We start from the raw sequence: 15,216 nt of genomic DNA, 5'->3' as shown, positions 1-15,216 counted from the left end.
AAGTGGCTGGATTGAAATCAAAATCCACAAATGCCAATCATAAAAAGTAGGATTAGAGGACACCTGCTCCATCACCATGGTTAGGGCTTTTGCGTCAGGGGAAGCTCCCTTCTGCTGGTCACTTCCCCATCTCTGTGCTCTCCCAAAGCCAGATACTGTACAGAGTAGAGGAGTTAAAAGCACCTGGGCCCTGGTATCCTTTGCTTGGCTCCTTGGCCCTTAACCGACTGATGGTAGGGAGCTGCACATGCTCCAGCTCTTTGTAAACTCCGAGAGCTGGCGTGGAGGTGTGACTCATAAACACACTCTCGCCTTTAGTAGGAAGGACTCCAAACTGTCTTCTGTGGGACTTGGCTTGATATTAGGCTATTAAATGCCTCACTCTGTTTATCCAGGTTACTTTCTGGTTATTTCCTCATGTATCTCTCTCTCTGTTTCTTAGACTAAGTACAAGGTCAAAAGTTCAGACCTTTTGTTTCAGCTGTTTGTGTGCTGTTGAATATGTACATTTATGTGCATGTATGAGTGTATTAGTTCTTATAGAAATTTCATTTCTTGCCAAGAAGCCAAAATATTTAAAGCTGTCTTCAAAGGTTAGACTAGAACCGCCAATACCTGTACCTTCTTAAACTCTTTCAATTCGTGTATAGTTCACTGAGCTGGAAAGCTTTTTGGGTGCCCCAGAAAAAGAACTGCAGAACAAATTCCAGGTCTTTAATGCCTACTTGAGTAAAGTGACTTAAAAATATATTGAATAAAATGTATTAGTTCAGAGTCTGAAAAAAATGCCATCAACTTTGACACAGTTGGCTAGTCTGGTCTTTAGACTTCTCTGGCAGTCAACCCTCTGAATAGCTATCAAGGTCTAGGTTCCCCTGAGCCAAAGTTAATAAATAGTGCAAAGGTAAGGATAGTTGGCTGCCTTGTTTTTTCAGACTAGTATAAAGAGAAAGACAAAGTTTACCCAACAGCAGAGTCAGTGACAACCGCACAGGAAGTCACCCCCGAGATCTGGCCCCTAGCTTGGTTTGGGTGGAGAGAAGTGGAGCATTCAGATTTGCTGTACATTTGTCCTTGAAGACAAGCATTGCTAAGAGTAGTGCCATGACTCTCCGATCCCAAAGTACAGCATGGAGGTGACATCTGGGAGACCGGTCACATACATGGGTGCCAGTAACAGCCTTTGTCTGTCAGCATATTTTGGCACATTGTTTCCATATGAGAGAATAAGAACCCGATGGGATAGAGGGAAAGAGTTCTGAGCTCACCAAGGAAAGGTGAGCATGGCAGGGAATTGCGAATCTTTGCATAAAGTCTCTGCTATCGTCTCAGAGGATGGCCGTTCTTTTTCATAGGCACAACATGCTGGCCCCGTGTGTGGCAGTGTGTGGATTTGTGCTTCATCAGTCCAGCCAGCATTCTCTTAAGCCAAATACTGTGTATGGGTTTCAGTCCCTGGATGGGAACTCTGTCTGTCTCTCCAATCCCAGGGCAAGAAGCTAAACATTTTTGCCAGTGTCCACCAGGCTTCTGGGAGATTTTCTACACACTTAAGTATTCCTTTCATGAGATAATACTCAGGTGTGCAAGGCTAAATAACTTTCTTATTTTATGGGCACACAGCGAGTGAAGGACCCTAGTTCTTACTGACGCATAAGAGCTATTAAGAGGTTTGGCCTGGTAGAAAGTAGGTAGGTTATGGAGTTCCCAAAGGGCTTTCGCCAGCCTTACACCTACCGCCTTAGGTCAAAATTAGGCCAAGTACCAGTTTTCCACCTCGGGTCCAGGCTAGGCCATATTCCATTCTCCATCCACAGTTCTTGGAAGGAGCAGGGACATTCTTCAAAATCTGCAGACTGTACTGACTGATAGTCACATGACCCTCTGGTTCCAGATAGAGTTCAAATGCAAGTCATATGCTTGCTAGCCTATAGATTCAAGGTCATTATGCTTAGCCAATAAGTTTAAACTGTAACCTTGCTGATGTAACCTGTACCCCTAAAAACTGCTTATTATAGCTATTCGGGATCACCTTCTAGTCACTCACTACGAGGAGTTGATTGAAGGTTGACACCGACATGCTGGAAAATAAATAACTTCTTGAGTTTGCATTAAACCCTGTTCTTGTGTCTCACTTGCAGGGGGTGTCTCCCAGTAGTTAAGACTCACATTGAGCCTTACACAAGAACCTGTGGCAAACTAGGAACCAAAATGAGCTGGTGGCCCAGGGTTCAGGAAAGCTGATGAGTAGATGGAGTCTTGCCTGTGGGATCCTAGAAGGACTCAGTTCTGGGTTTTCTATCCTAAGGAGTTCTGGAATTTCTGAGCCAAGCGCGTACCATCCTCCCGTTCTAGGAGGGAGGCTAGAGCTGGGGCTGTTCTGTGTTCTTTCTCATCTGCCACATTCCAGTGCATACTGTCTGAGAGCTGCAAGCCAGAGCATGCTGGCCAAGGTTACTCTAGGGCTTGTCCTTCTGTCTAGCTAAAGGGTTCTTTAGCACCAGTCACCCATCTGATTCCTCATCCACCTTGTCTCTCTGATTACTCTTGCATGTACATGGGAAGCATCTTTTTCTCATCATTGAAAGGGCAAATTCTCCACAGGCACTGAATTCATTGGCATTCGAGACTAAGTCATGCCCAATGAGTTGTTGGAGCCAGATTTCACTACCAATCTCTCCAAGGTGTTGAGTACTCCATTGTTGTAAAAATATAAAAATAATATAAGTATTGTTGTCTTTTACCCCGCTCTAGGTCCGGCACCTCAGTGTCCCAAGATATCTGCTAGATATCTTGGTGGAAACACATCCCAGCCGCACACTTTCCTACACTCAAATCCTCACATAAAAGAACACACAACACAATAATCTTAGATCCAATTGGTAAGATATAATTGCCCACTTAAACATACAAAGCCCGGTACCATCCATCCTTAGGAACATTAATAACAACCTGTAAATACACAGAGCAAAATCTTAACATCACCTGCCATGGCTTTTCACCTTCTCCTCTCTCTCTCCTGTCTCCTTTTTTCCTTTCCGTCCCAGTCTCCTCTTCCTTCAAACTTCTCTCCTGCCCATCCTTCCTTCTCCTCCAATGACAGGCCTCCTTCTATCCTGTACCTGCCCCTCACATGTACTTTACAAATTCAATGGGGAGAAAGTTCTGGTGAAGTCACATGTTTCCTGAGTACTTGGCAGCTGTCCTTGGGACAGTGAAATTACCATCAAAATACAGATAACTTCAGGGCAAACCACAACATTCCATCTCCTGGCTGACTGCTTTGAGAGTTCTCTCAGGGATCAGGACTGTGTTAGGCACAGCCTGAAAACAGCAGCCAGATCACACAGGCTCTAAGAACACAGAGGAGTGGGAGGAGCATGCCAGAGACGTTCACAGCCAAGCTACCAACTCCCGGGCATAGGCTGACAAGGCTGACTGCAGGCTGGGCGTAACCAGCCCCGAGTGTTGGGGAGACTTTAGAGCTTAATGATAGTTCATGCACGTAGGGGAGGAAGAGACAAACCTTTGACTTTGGGGAGCAGAAAGGGTGGAAGGAAAATAGAGGGTTTGTTTAGCTGTAGTTTTGGACTTGATTGCTGTTCCTGGGAGTTTTGGTAAGAAAGTGACTTTGAGTTTTTTTTTTTTTTTTTTTTTTTTTTACCCAGGAGAAGCTCTGTTTAATCTTAGGAGTGATAAGTCCTCTCAGATCAGGACTATATCACTGACTGACTCTCCGGATGGCAGTTCTCAGGACATCCAATGAGGTAGAATAGGAGAGATATCCTTGGGATGTTGTGTACGATATTATATCATGGTGTCTCTTCATAGGAAAGGAACAGTAACTAAGACATATATATATATATATATATATGTCTTAGTATATGTATGTTTGCATAAACTTTACAAGCATATAACACTTTTCCCCAAGTAACTAATTAACTGTATGCTGATTAAGCATTGGTAGGAGAAACACTGTGCTAAACACTGCAGGAGAGCAAAGATTTATAGTACAGACTTTGTCCTTGCACTTGGAGATTTTGCAATCCAGCGGCAGAAAGAAGACACGTCAATGGAACATCTCGAAGGTGATGAACTAAGTGAAATTTATCCCCATCTCTAGCCCAGCCCTTCACTGCTTCTGCTCCCACAGGGAGAACATTGTCACATTGACCGGACACAGGGCAGATGCTAGGGGTCTTTCTCCAACTTGTTCCTGATCCCATGAAACTTCGTTGCTGTGATGTTTCGAGTAAGAACCTCCCATTCACAGTTTCAGATATTTAAATACTTGTTCCCCAATTGATAGCCCTGTTTGGTGGTGGTGGTGGTGGTGGTGGTGGTGGCAGCGGCGGTGGTGGTGGAGGATATTATAGAATCTTTAGGAGATCCAGCCTTGCTGGAGGAAGGATGTGACTGGGGGCAGCTTTGAGGGTTTTCTCTCTCAGCTTCCAGCTCTCTTCTTTATGTTCGTGGTTAGGGGCTGGAGAGATGGCTCAGCGGTTGAGAGCACTGACTACTCTTCCCAGAGGTCCTGAGTTCAAATCCCAGCAACCACATGGTGGCTCACAACCATCTGTAATGAGATCTGATGCCCTCTTCTGGTGTGTCTGAAGACAGTTATAGTGTACTTACACATAAAATAAATAAATAAATATTTAAATATGTTCGTGGTTAAAGACGTGACCTCTGTTTCCATAGTCCTGTAGCCATGCTTGCTGCCATGCTTCCTCACCTCCTCCTCATGGACTTTTATCTTTTTTGGAGTCATAAGTCAAAATAAATCCTTTCTCTCAGTATAGATGACTCATTCTGAGATAAGGTATTTCCCCATTTTTGTGGTTATCCCCAGGCTGTTCTTTGGGAGGGGGTTTATGACCTTCTTTGTGGGTTTTATGGTCTGTTCCTGGAGCTGGTGCCTCGCGGCCTTCTTTTCTAAATCAGGCCTTTTCTAAATCCTCTTAAATGGAGACAAATGGGGTTTGTGCTGTCCTTTCAACATCCCAACTGCAATCCCCCAGTTTCCCCAGACCTTTCTCCCTGCCCCCACCTACTTATCCTTCCTTCCCTTCAGAACAGGGGAGGCTTCATGGGAAGATGATATCTAAGCTCTGAGAGATAGATGACTTTGATTTTAGCACTTGGGAGGCAGTAACAGGAGGCTCTCCGGTAGGCCAGACTGATGTATTCCAGGACATCAAGGGCTACACAGAGAAACCTGGCCTTGAAGCCTAACCCTCCCCCCAAGAAAACAGTAGGGAAAAAAAAATCCATGATTCAGAATGGAAATGGGGAACTTAACAAGGCTCTGTGTGAGAAAGTATGATAGAAGAACTATTTTTTTTTCCAAAAAGGCAGATGAAATTATTCAGCAGTACTATAACCAATACAGCATTAAATGTAGTAACATGAATTATACTAATTAACGTAATAAATTAATAGTTGTAATTATTATTGCAATTTTTCACTTAGTTCCTTTGCATCTGTATAAGCAGAGATTTCTCTACAAGAATTTTATGAAATGAATGACCTAGGGTTTGGGAGTCCTGCATAACAAAAAAGTTTACGTTCATAAGTGACACGTAAATATTTCTTTTTTCTTTCTTTTTTTTTTTTTTTTGGTTCATTTTTTCGGAGCTGGGGACCGAACCCAGGGCCTTGCGCTTCCTAGGTAAGCGCTCTACCACTGAGCTAAATCCCCAGCCCCGTAAATATTTCTTGATTGGCGTGGGATTCTACTGCTAAAAGAAAGCTTGGTTCAAATTCACCTAAAAAGTCCCTGAGAAAGGAATGCACTATTGAAGATAGATAAAGTCTCGGCTTACACACCTAGGCTTATCAGGCACCAGCTACAGTCTTCCAAGTCCCCATCCTTTAATCTAGGGAAAGAAGGGAAATTCAAGCTCTTCAACATTAGCAGGAAACTCCTGGGTGACTTCTGCAGAGGAAGCCGGGGTGGGGCCCATTGGAATCCCAGAGACTAGGGTCATGATAGCTTTGGTCTGCGACACTCCAAAACCTAACGTGATCACATAGTTGATAAATCCGTGGATGTGAGACTGGTGACTGAGCCTTCTGTTCAAAAGCCCCAACGTGGGGCGGGGCTTTTTACCCCGGTAGTTGTAGGTACCGTCTACTGCTCCAGTTGCTCCCACGACCAGAGCACTCAACCGTTGCTCATCCACCGGAACAGCAAAGGCCGAAATCTAAGAGGCCAGTACTTTTAATTGCTTCAGTTGGGAAGGACTTTTCAACAAGTGAAAAGACTCTCTCAGCCTGGCTTACTAGGCTGTGGAGTGTGTGTTTGGGGGGGGCTTGGAAGCCCAGAAACTAATATAACAACTTACACCTCCTCCAGACAAAGGCAGAACATTTATAACGCTAGGAAACTCCATCCCTGGGGATGCTTAAGTACCTTGAGGACAGGGTCATTCCGGAAAGAACCGGAGAAGCTGCGTAGAGAGGCTGGTGACAGGAACTTCTCTATAGGCGGAGGAGGGCTTCCTCAAAGCACTGAGTACGGGTGTGGAGCGACCACATTAGTGATTAAAGTAGGATGCTCGGGAATAGCCTATGTGGTATTGGCTTCAGGAAATTGATTTGTAGAAAAGTTGACACTAAGGGACTATGGTGCCACGGACCACCCCAGTTGGATATGTGGGTTGCTGGGACGAGGGTCCTCGAAGGCTAGGTGGGTAAGGACGAACAGAAACAAACACCAGGACAGTTTGAATCTGAGTGTATTTTGCAGCTCTCAAGCAAGGATTATTATACACAATGAAACAGGTATTGAAATTCTTAGAAGATGTGTTTAGTGACACAGTCACGGGTAGGACAGATAACATTGTCATTTGGCACAGTAAAGCACAAAATCAAGGCTAGTGGCATATCTCCAGGGACAGGTTACTACACTTTTATGGTCAGTTACTGCTTAACATCTAGTACCTAGCTTTTGTGAATCTTCAAGGTGTAAGTTTAAACTACTTTAATTCTTTATTTAAGGCTTCATTTACCATATACCAAAGTCTACTTCCGATGACACGCGTATAGCCATATAAGATTTTATTGTTGGGAATATTTCTATCGTAATACCATTCTGTAATTTTGTGAATGATTTATGAAATAAAGAGCCGGTTTTCCCGGAGATAAGGTCATGGCTAGTGACCCCACCTCAAGGGATAGTTTCTTATCCATTTTTCTCACTTAAGATCTCAGCCTTGGCCATCAGGAACATCTTGTAAATATGGAAAGGGAACAGAAGAAGAGAGAACAGATATACTGACGTGAGAACTACAGCTCAATATTTTGTTCTGGTCAAGAGTTTCACAATCGGTTCCAGGAGGCCTCCTTCCTCTGAAGTGTTTACCTCAGTCTGTGGAACTTGTCACACAGAGTCTTGGGGTTCGTGAGGCATCTATCCCTTTTTAATTTTTCAATTGAAGCTCGTAAATATCTCTTTTGGCTGTAGAGACAGAGGAAAAAGACTAGTCGGAAGATGACTGGAAAAATAAGGAGAAGAAAGAAAATTTTTCCTGAAGCCATGGCACCAACAATAACCCAACATAGCCAACTAACAGGGTTTCATGGCCGTAAACCAGAGCTAATCAGCTGAGCCGAATCCTCTAAACCAGTGGGTTCAGCATGTGCGTCACTCGTAAGGAGGTCTGGGTTTGTAATTGAGCCGTATCATGACTTTCATTATAAGGCAACGGCGTTGCACATTGTACCGAAAGCTGGCATGGCACTTGGTAGAAAGCTGAACTTTATATTTTCCACCTCTTGTCCTAGTGCTAAAACTACATCCTCTAGAGCAGCACATTTTCAGAGAACTACCTGTTGCGCTCTCTGGGTGAGTTTCTTCAGCTGTCCCGAAGCGGGTGGATCTGTCTTTGTGCTGGATAAAAGCGCAGGGGGAGGCGAAGAGGCCTGTGGAGGAGAGAGACCAAGCTTCTTCATTTCCCATTATTACTTCTCTTGCCTTCTTTTGCTTCCTTCTTGTCTGGGTTCTCGATAGAGTCTGTCTGGGATCCAGATTAGGGTTTCTGCATTCTCTGGAAAAACACATGCATTTCCTCTTCCCAAGGTGATTAACACATCTGGCCCTCTCCTTTCCAGGTGCCTCTTAAAAGATCCTTCCACATCACTGAAGGAGCAACAGTCTGCTGTAGGGGGGGCCCAATGGTTTTGCATAGGAGTAAAACCTTTATCATCCGTGTTGAGGTGATTAATAGTAAATAAATCATGGCTTAATAATTGATGAGGGGAATAGTAATGACCACTAGATTTAATCTTTGAAGTTGTCCCTTAAGATTTTGATGAGTCCTTTCTCTGTTAGCCTGACTTGGGGGTTATATGGAATTCCCGTTATATGTTCTATACCCCATGGAATGCAAAACTTTGCAAAAGCTTGGGAAGCATAATCCGGAGCCTTATCAGTTTTAATTCTTTGGCACACCTAAGAGAAGCATATAATAAGATGTGGTATGGCATCTTTCACAGCCTCTCTGGTTCTTGCAGTGGTCATGACCACATGAAAGTAAGTGTCTACAGTAACATGTTCATAGGCCAACTTTCCAAATTCTGGGATATGGGTCACGTCCATTTGCCACAAAACTTGAGCCTTAAGGCCCCTTGGATTAACTCCCATTTTTAGTGGATGATACACATCAGGACAATGTCCACAGTCCTTCACAATTTGCCTCGCCTGTTCTCACGTCAATTGAACATCCTTCTCAAGGCCACTGTGTTCTGATGATGTGAAGCATGACTTTCTAATGCTTGTTATCTAGCACCAAGTGTCCCTTCGTTAATAATCTGCCACAGCATTTCCTAAAGTCAGTAGGCCTGGCAGGCCAGTAGGTCCTCTGATATGTCCTATAAATTTTTTTCTTTTTCTTGATTGAATGATAATTTGTAACTGAAACAAGAGTGATAAGATTTTGGGATTCCCAGATACAAGAGCTGTCTCTACATCAGGAAATAAACAAACTACATATTTCGAATCTGTATAAAGGTTAAGCTTTTCAGGCATGTGTTCAAGGGCAGCAATAACTGCGACAATTTCTGCCCGCTGTGCCGAAATTTCTTTTGCCCTTTTAATAATTACAGGTCTATCTTTTATATTGACGGCTGAAGTTCCATTGGATGACCCATCTGTAAGTACCAAGAGGGCATCGGAAATAGGTTCCGATGCTATTTTAGAAGGAAAGATTATCTCTGTTTCTTCTGAAAACCTTAATATAGGGTGTTGAGGCACATGATATTTGATTTGTCCCATTTGATAGGCTAATGCAACTCCCCAATCATCTTCGGTTTGAAGTAAATGCTCCACTTGTTCTTTATTATAGGGAATGATAATTTCTTGCATTTCTTTGCCAAATAATTTTTTGGGTCTTAACCTCCCTTTAATAATTAATTGACTACACAGGTGAGGATGAGAAGATGTCATTTCTACTTGAGTACGAGGGAGATATATCCATCCTAGTACACCTTCTTGCCATGAATGCAGTAGGGGTGTAAGGAGTTTTAAGTATAATAAGAGAGCATGTTTTTTATTTTTGTTTTTTAAAAGATTTATTTATTTATTTCATGTATATGGGTACACTGTAGCTGTCTTCAGACACACCAGAAGAGGGCATCGAATCTCCATTACAGATGGTTGTGAGCCACCATGTGGTTGCTGGGAATTGAACTCAGGACCTCTGGAAGAGCAGTCAGTGCTCTTAACCGCTGAGCCATCTCTCCAGCCCGAGAGCATGGTTTTAGATAACTTATTTGTTTTACTTATGTATCTTGCATCTTTTGCTCTATCAATTCTAATTGTTTTAGGGCTTCTTTTATAAGCTGTCTTTTAGATTTGGGATCAGGCTCTCCTTTAAGAATTTCAAATAATTCTGCAATTGTCCTGTGGTAATTTTAAAATAAGGTCTAATACAATTAATATTCCCTAATAGTCTTTTGAAAATCATTAGGTGTCTTTAATTTATCAATCCCAAGTTGCAATTTTTGAGATATGATATATTCATTATGAATTGTTCTTCCCAAATAGTTTATTGGCTTGTTATGTTGAATTTTTGTCAGGGGCAATAATTAATCCATGCTGGGTCAACACCTCAGTCATATTTTTCAAAATTAATTAAAGTACTTTGTTTTTCCTGCTAATAAAATGGCATTCATATAATGTAATATGAAAGCCTTTTTATTTTATTTTTTTTCTTTTCTTTTTTTTCGGAGCTGGGGACCGAACCCAGGGCCTTGCGGTTGCTAGGCAAGCGCTCTACCACTGAGCTAAATCCCTAACCCCAAGCCTTTTTATTTTTAGCTCTAATGGATCTTAAGGCTTGATCTACAGGTTTCTGACAAAGAGTGGGACTAATTTTCATACCTGCAGGAGAACCTTCCATTGGTACTTTTGAAATGGCCTTTGAAAATTAACAGAGGGAGTGCTGAAAGCAAATCTTTGTGTGTCTTCTGGTTGTAGTTTTATAGTGAAAAAAAAAAACCAATCCTTTGAATCTATAACTATAAGATAGTAATTCTCTGGGACAGGTACTGGGGATGGAAGTCTTGACTGTAAGGGCCCCATATCATGCATTGTCTTATTAACAGCACTAAGATCTTGTAAAAGTCTCCATTTGTCAGATGTTTTCTTAGTATCAAACACAGGAGTATTACATGGACTATTAGATTTTTCAATATGTCCTAACTGCAGCTGTTCCTCTACCAATTGTTCTAAAGCCTGTATCCTTTCCTGAGTTAGGGGCCACTGATTCACCCAAACAGGCTCATCCTTGATCCATGAAATTTTATCTTCATATAACTCATCATTGGTCCCTATAAAAAATGCTGATCATTCCATTTTTCATCTGTGGTTAATTTTACTTTAATTTCCCCGAAGATATCTCTCCCTATAAGGAGAATGGCAAAGAGGAAATAATGTAAGGTTGCAAAGTACTAACTTGGTCTTCATATCTCCGTGTCAGGATTTTTGAACTTTGGGCTATGTTAGAAGCTAGCCCCAATCCCACCAGAGTAGAAGTGGTGTGAACTATAGGCCATGTTCCAGGCCAGTCCTTTCCTGCAATGCAAGACCTATCTGCTCCTGTGTCCAATAATCCTTGGATAATATTTCCTTCTGCTCTTATAGTTTTTTTTTCTTTTTCTTTTTTTCAGAGCTGGGGACCGAACCCAGGGCCTTGCACTTCCTAGACAAGCGCTCTACCACTGAGCTAAATCCCCAACCCCTACTCTTATAGTTTTTAAGGGTCTTTTTCTAGTTATTTCCTGAGTCCAAGCTACCACTTTTGTGGAGCCAAACCCTTCACCCCTTCTCGTCTGTTTTAATATTGGATTAGGGAGCTGTATATAAGGGAGTAGTATTATCTGAACTACCCGTTGGTTCTTGTGCAGTTCTATTGTTTCTTTTAATAGCCTAATCATAATTTTTACTTCTCCCTGGAAATCTGAATCAATCACTCCAGGAAGTACTTCAAAATTTCTCTTATAATTTGAACTTCTCTCTATTATAAGACCAAAGTGGGGGGGGCTGGAGAGATGGCTCAGCAGCTAAAAGCACTGACTGCTCTTCCAGAGGTCCTGAGTTCAATTCCCAGCAACCACATGGTGGCTCACAACCCTCTGTAATGGGATCTGATGCCCTCTTCTGGTGTGTCTGAAGACAGCTACAGGGTACTCATGCATAAAATAAATAAATAAATCTTTGAAAAAAAAAAGACCAAAGGTGTCAGATGATAGTGGCCCTTTAAATCCTGTATCTACTAATTGTACTCCCTCAAAAAGAGAAAGTAAATAATATTTGTCTACTGCAAGATCTAATAATGCACTTCCTGGCCTGCTCTGGGTAGGCTTAAGATGCTAAACTCAGAGACCAGAGGATTCAGTTCTCTTTTACCTTCCTCTGTCTCCCTTTTTTTGCCCCCTTTTTTTAAAATTTCAGGGCAGAGGGTGAGCCCCTCACCCAGTTTTTTATCCTCATATTTCAGAGGGGTTCCATCCTTATGAAATTTCGATTCACATTCATTTCTCCAATGCTTTCCCTTCCTACACCGAGGACACAGCCCCGGAGGTTGGTTTTTCTTAATTTTGTTCTTGGACGTCTGCTCTTCTTTTTTACAGTTGCGGCTCATATGCCCTTGTCCACTAGAAAAGCACGAAACTTTTTGGCTTCTTCCTCCTTTCAAGTTCTGAACATAGGAGCAGAAATGGTGCCCTTGCAGTGCTGCAGCACAGGCCATGCTGCTGCTGAGGCATCTGAACATGCTCTGATGTGGTCTCGCACAGCCTGTGTTTCTGATTGGTCTGATTAGTTCTTGGCAGAGAGTATTGGCATTTTCCCTTGCAAGTTGTTTTAATAGCATATCCCAATAGAGGGAGGAGGCATCCTGCCTAATGCTTTTCCAGTCTAGTAATAAAGTTTTCATAGGGTTCATCTTGTTTTTGTTTGACTTGTGTTAATACAGTTGTCTTACCATCAACAGGAGAGAACCTTCTCCAAGAAGCTACTGCTATCTTGGAGACTTCTTCCAGTTCTTCCCTTTTCAAATCAACTTGTTCCTGGCATGGGGTGGTGGTGGGGGGATGGTCCCCTCTACCCCAGAGCATTGACATAGCAGGTTGACCTGCCTTTTTCTTAAAGGCTGAATTCTGAATCACTTCCCTTGTTCTAGCCTCATATTCAGTCTTCCATGCTATAAACTGTCCTGGGCTAAGAGTGGACTTTGCAGTCTGATGCCAATCATAGAAAGTTAACCACATGCGACCCAACGTTTTCACAATCTGTAAAGTGTATGGAGCACTTGGCCCAATACTCTTAACAGAATATTGTAGTTCTTTAAGAGTTTTTAGAGGAGGAGGTTCCCATTGGGGTGCCTTTCCCTCAAAAAATGGTTCCTGGGAAACAAAAGTCCAACTCTCCTTTTTGTTTGGCTTCTTTTATGGACCCCCAAATCCCCTATTAGTTGGCATTTTTCTTTCAAGCTTGACTGATTTTGTTTTAAAAGCAGGAGGGGCAGTAGCTGCAGTAAAGAAACCATCTATTTCTGTCTTATGAGGATTTTTATCACAAAACAATCCCTTTCTATATCAAGATCATATTCCCCTGGTTTATCATCGAGTTCTTGCTGTTCCTCATCATTCAACCAGTCGTCCCCTGGTGTGTCTTGAGGAGCTTAGCAGTAGATGAGGAGGTATTATATGACTTAGTTACTGTCTTCACAGGAGTTACCTCATCCTCTGAGGGAGCTTCTTCTGCAAAAAAAATCACAGATAGGATAGATAACGTCATTGTCATCTAGCACAGTAAAGTGCAAAGTCATCTAAGGCTAATGGTATATTTCTAAGAACAGGTTAATAAATAAAAAAAATTGGACTTTCTTTCTTTATTTACATTTCAAATGTTATTCTCTTTCCTGGTTTCCTGTTCACAAGCCCCCATCCCTTCCCCCCTTCCCTTCTTCTATAAGGGTGTTGCCCTACCCCCACCCACCCACCCCTCCCCACCTCCCTTCCCTGACATTCCCCTACACTGGGAGGTCAAACCTTGGCAGGACCAAAGACTTCTCCTCCCATTGGTGCCAACAAGGCCATCCTCTGCTACATATGCAGCTGGAGCCATGGGTCTGTCTATGTGTACTCTTTGGATGGTGGTTTAGTCCCTGGGAGCTCTGGTTGGTTAGGTTAATACATTTTTTTATGGTCAGTTATTGTTTAACATCTAGTACCTAGTTTTTGTGAATCTTCAAGGAATGTTTAAACCATTTTAATTCTTTATTTAAGGCTTTCTTTACCATACACCAAAGCCCACTTCTGATGACTCATGTATATCCACATGAGATTTTATTTATTTATTTTGTGTATATGAGTACACTGTAGCTGTCTTCAGACACACCAGAAAAAGGCATCAGATCCCATTACAGATGGTTGTGAGCCACCATGTAGTTGCTGGGAATTGAACTCAGAACCTCTGGAAGAGCAGTCAGTGCTCTTAACCTCTGAGCTGATTTTACTGTTGGGAAAGGTTTTTTTTATCATAATACTATTTTGTAATTTTGTAAGTGATTTATTTATGAAGTAAAGCGCTGTTTTTCCCAGAGGTAAGATCATGGCTGGTGACCCCGTCTCAAAGGATGTTTTCTTATCCATTTTTCTTGCTTAGAATCTCAGCCTAGGCCATAAGGAATATCTCATAAATATGGAGAGGGAACAGAAGATAGAACAGATAAATTGCCATGAGAACTACAGCTCAATATTTTGTTCCGGTCAAGAGTTTCACAACCGTTTCCAGGAGGCCTCCTTCCTCTGAAGTGTTCCCTTCAGTCTGTGGAACTTGTCACACAGAGTCTACTGGGGTTGTAGCATAGTGGAATGGGTTTTCCTCGGAGGCTCATTGTTTTTTCAGATTGGCTCATTCAAGACACTAAGGAATTTGGGTTTCAGCAGGTCCTGTGAATATCAGGGATTGGAACAAAATGGAAAGGACAAAAGCTACTGAGAGAATTGGACACAAGAAAGGCACTGTTTGGTTCCAGTTTTGTTTTCTTTTTCTTTTCGTTTTGTTTCATTTGTTTTGTTTTGTTTTTAGTCAGATGGGACTGTGTTTCCTAGAGAGTTGAAAACTGAGCCGGGACCTCAGAGCTGCTATGGAGTTTTAGTAGCCGAGATGTTTATGATGTAGGAGCAACATTGAATCAGGTTCCAAAAGTGCTAAACAATCAAAAGGAGAAAGGGGAAAGACAAGACAGACAAGTGGGTTGTCAGCTATTTGAAGGCAAATACCTCAGGATTTCTGTTGAGCTGGAGGCCCTCACTAAGGAAAAATTTACAGAAAGCACGATATGTGCTGGAAGCTTCTGGAAGTCTAAAGACTAGTTCACAGACGGCAGAACTGATAAAACAGAGCGGGTGTTGGGGCTGAGGAGGGTCTTCATTTGTTCAGTGCTTTCTGCACAAGCCCAAGGACCCGAGTTAAACAAACAAACAAACAAACAAACAAACAAACACAAACTAAACCCTTGCAGTCAAAAGACTAAGCTTGTCTCAGGAGAGGGTAGTTGTGTGCCCAGAGTAAGCTCTGCACATTTTTCTTTCTTTTTTTTTTTTCTTTTTCTTTTTTTTTTCCGGAGCTGGGGACCGAACCCAGGGCCTTGTGCTTCCTAGGTAAGGGCTCTACCACTGAGCTAAATCCCCAGCCCTTTTCTT

General features: G+C 42.4%; 1 protein-coding gene across 1 annotated transcript in view; it reads right to left on the bottom strand.

Annotated features, from left to right (window-relative positions):
* Positions 1 to 3,124, bottom strand: part of Dhrs4 (dehydrogenase/reductase 4) — a 23,622-nt gene extending 20,498 nt beyond the window's left edge. The window contains exon 1 of the mRNA XM_063274033.1: positions 2,986 to 3,124. The gene's annotated coding sequence lies outside the window, so the exon portion shown is untranslated. The remainder of the gene's footprint in view (positions 1 to 2,985) is intronic.
* Between the last annotated feature and the right edge of the window lie 12,092 nt (positions 3,125 to 15,216).

Source organism: Rattus norvegicus, chromosome 15 (assembly GCF_036323735.1).
Source record: "Rattus norvegicus strain BN/NHsdMcwi chromosome 15, GRCr8, whole genome shotgun sequence".
NCBI lineage: Eukaryota > Metazoa > Chordata > Mammalia > Rodentia > Muridae > Rattus > Rattus norvegicus.
The sequence above is the reverse complement of the archived record's forward strand: the minus strand, read 5'-3'. Positions and strand labels throughout refer to the sequence as shown.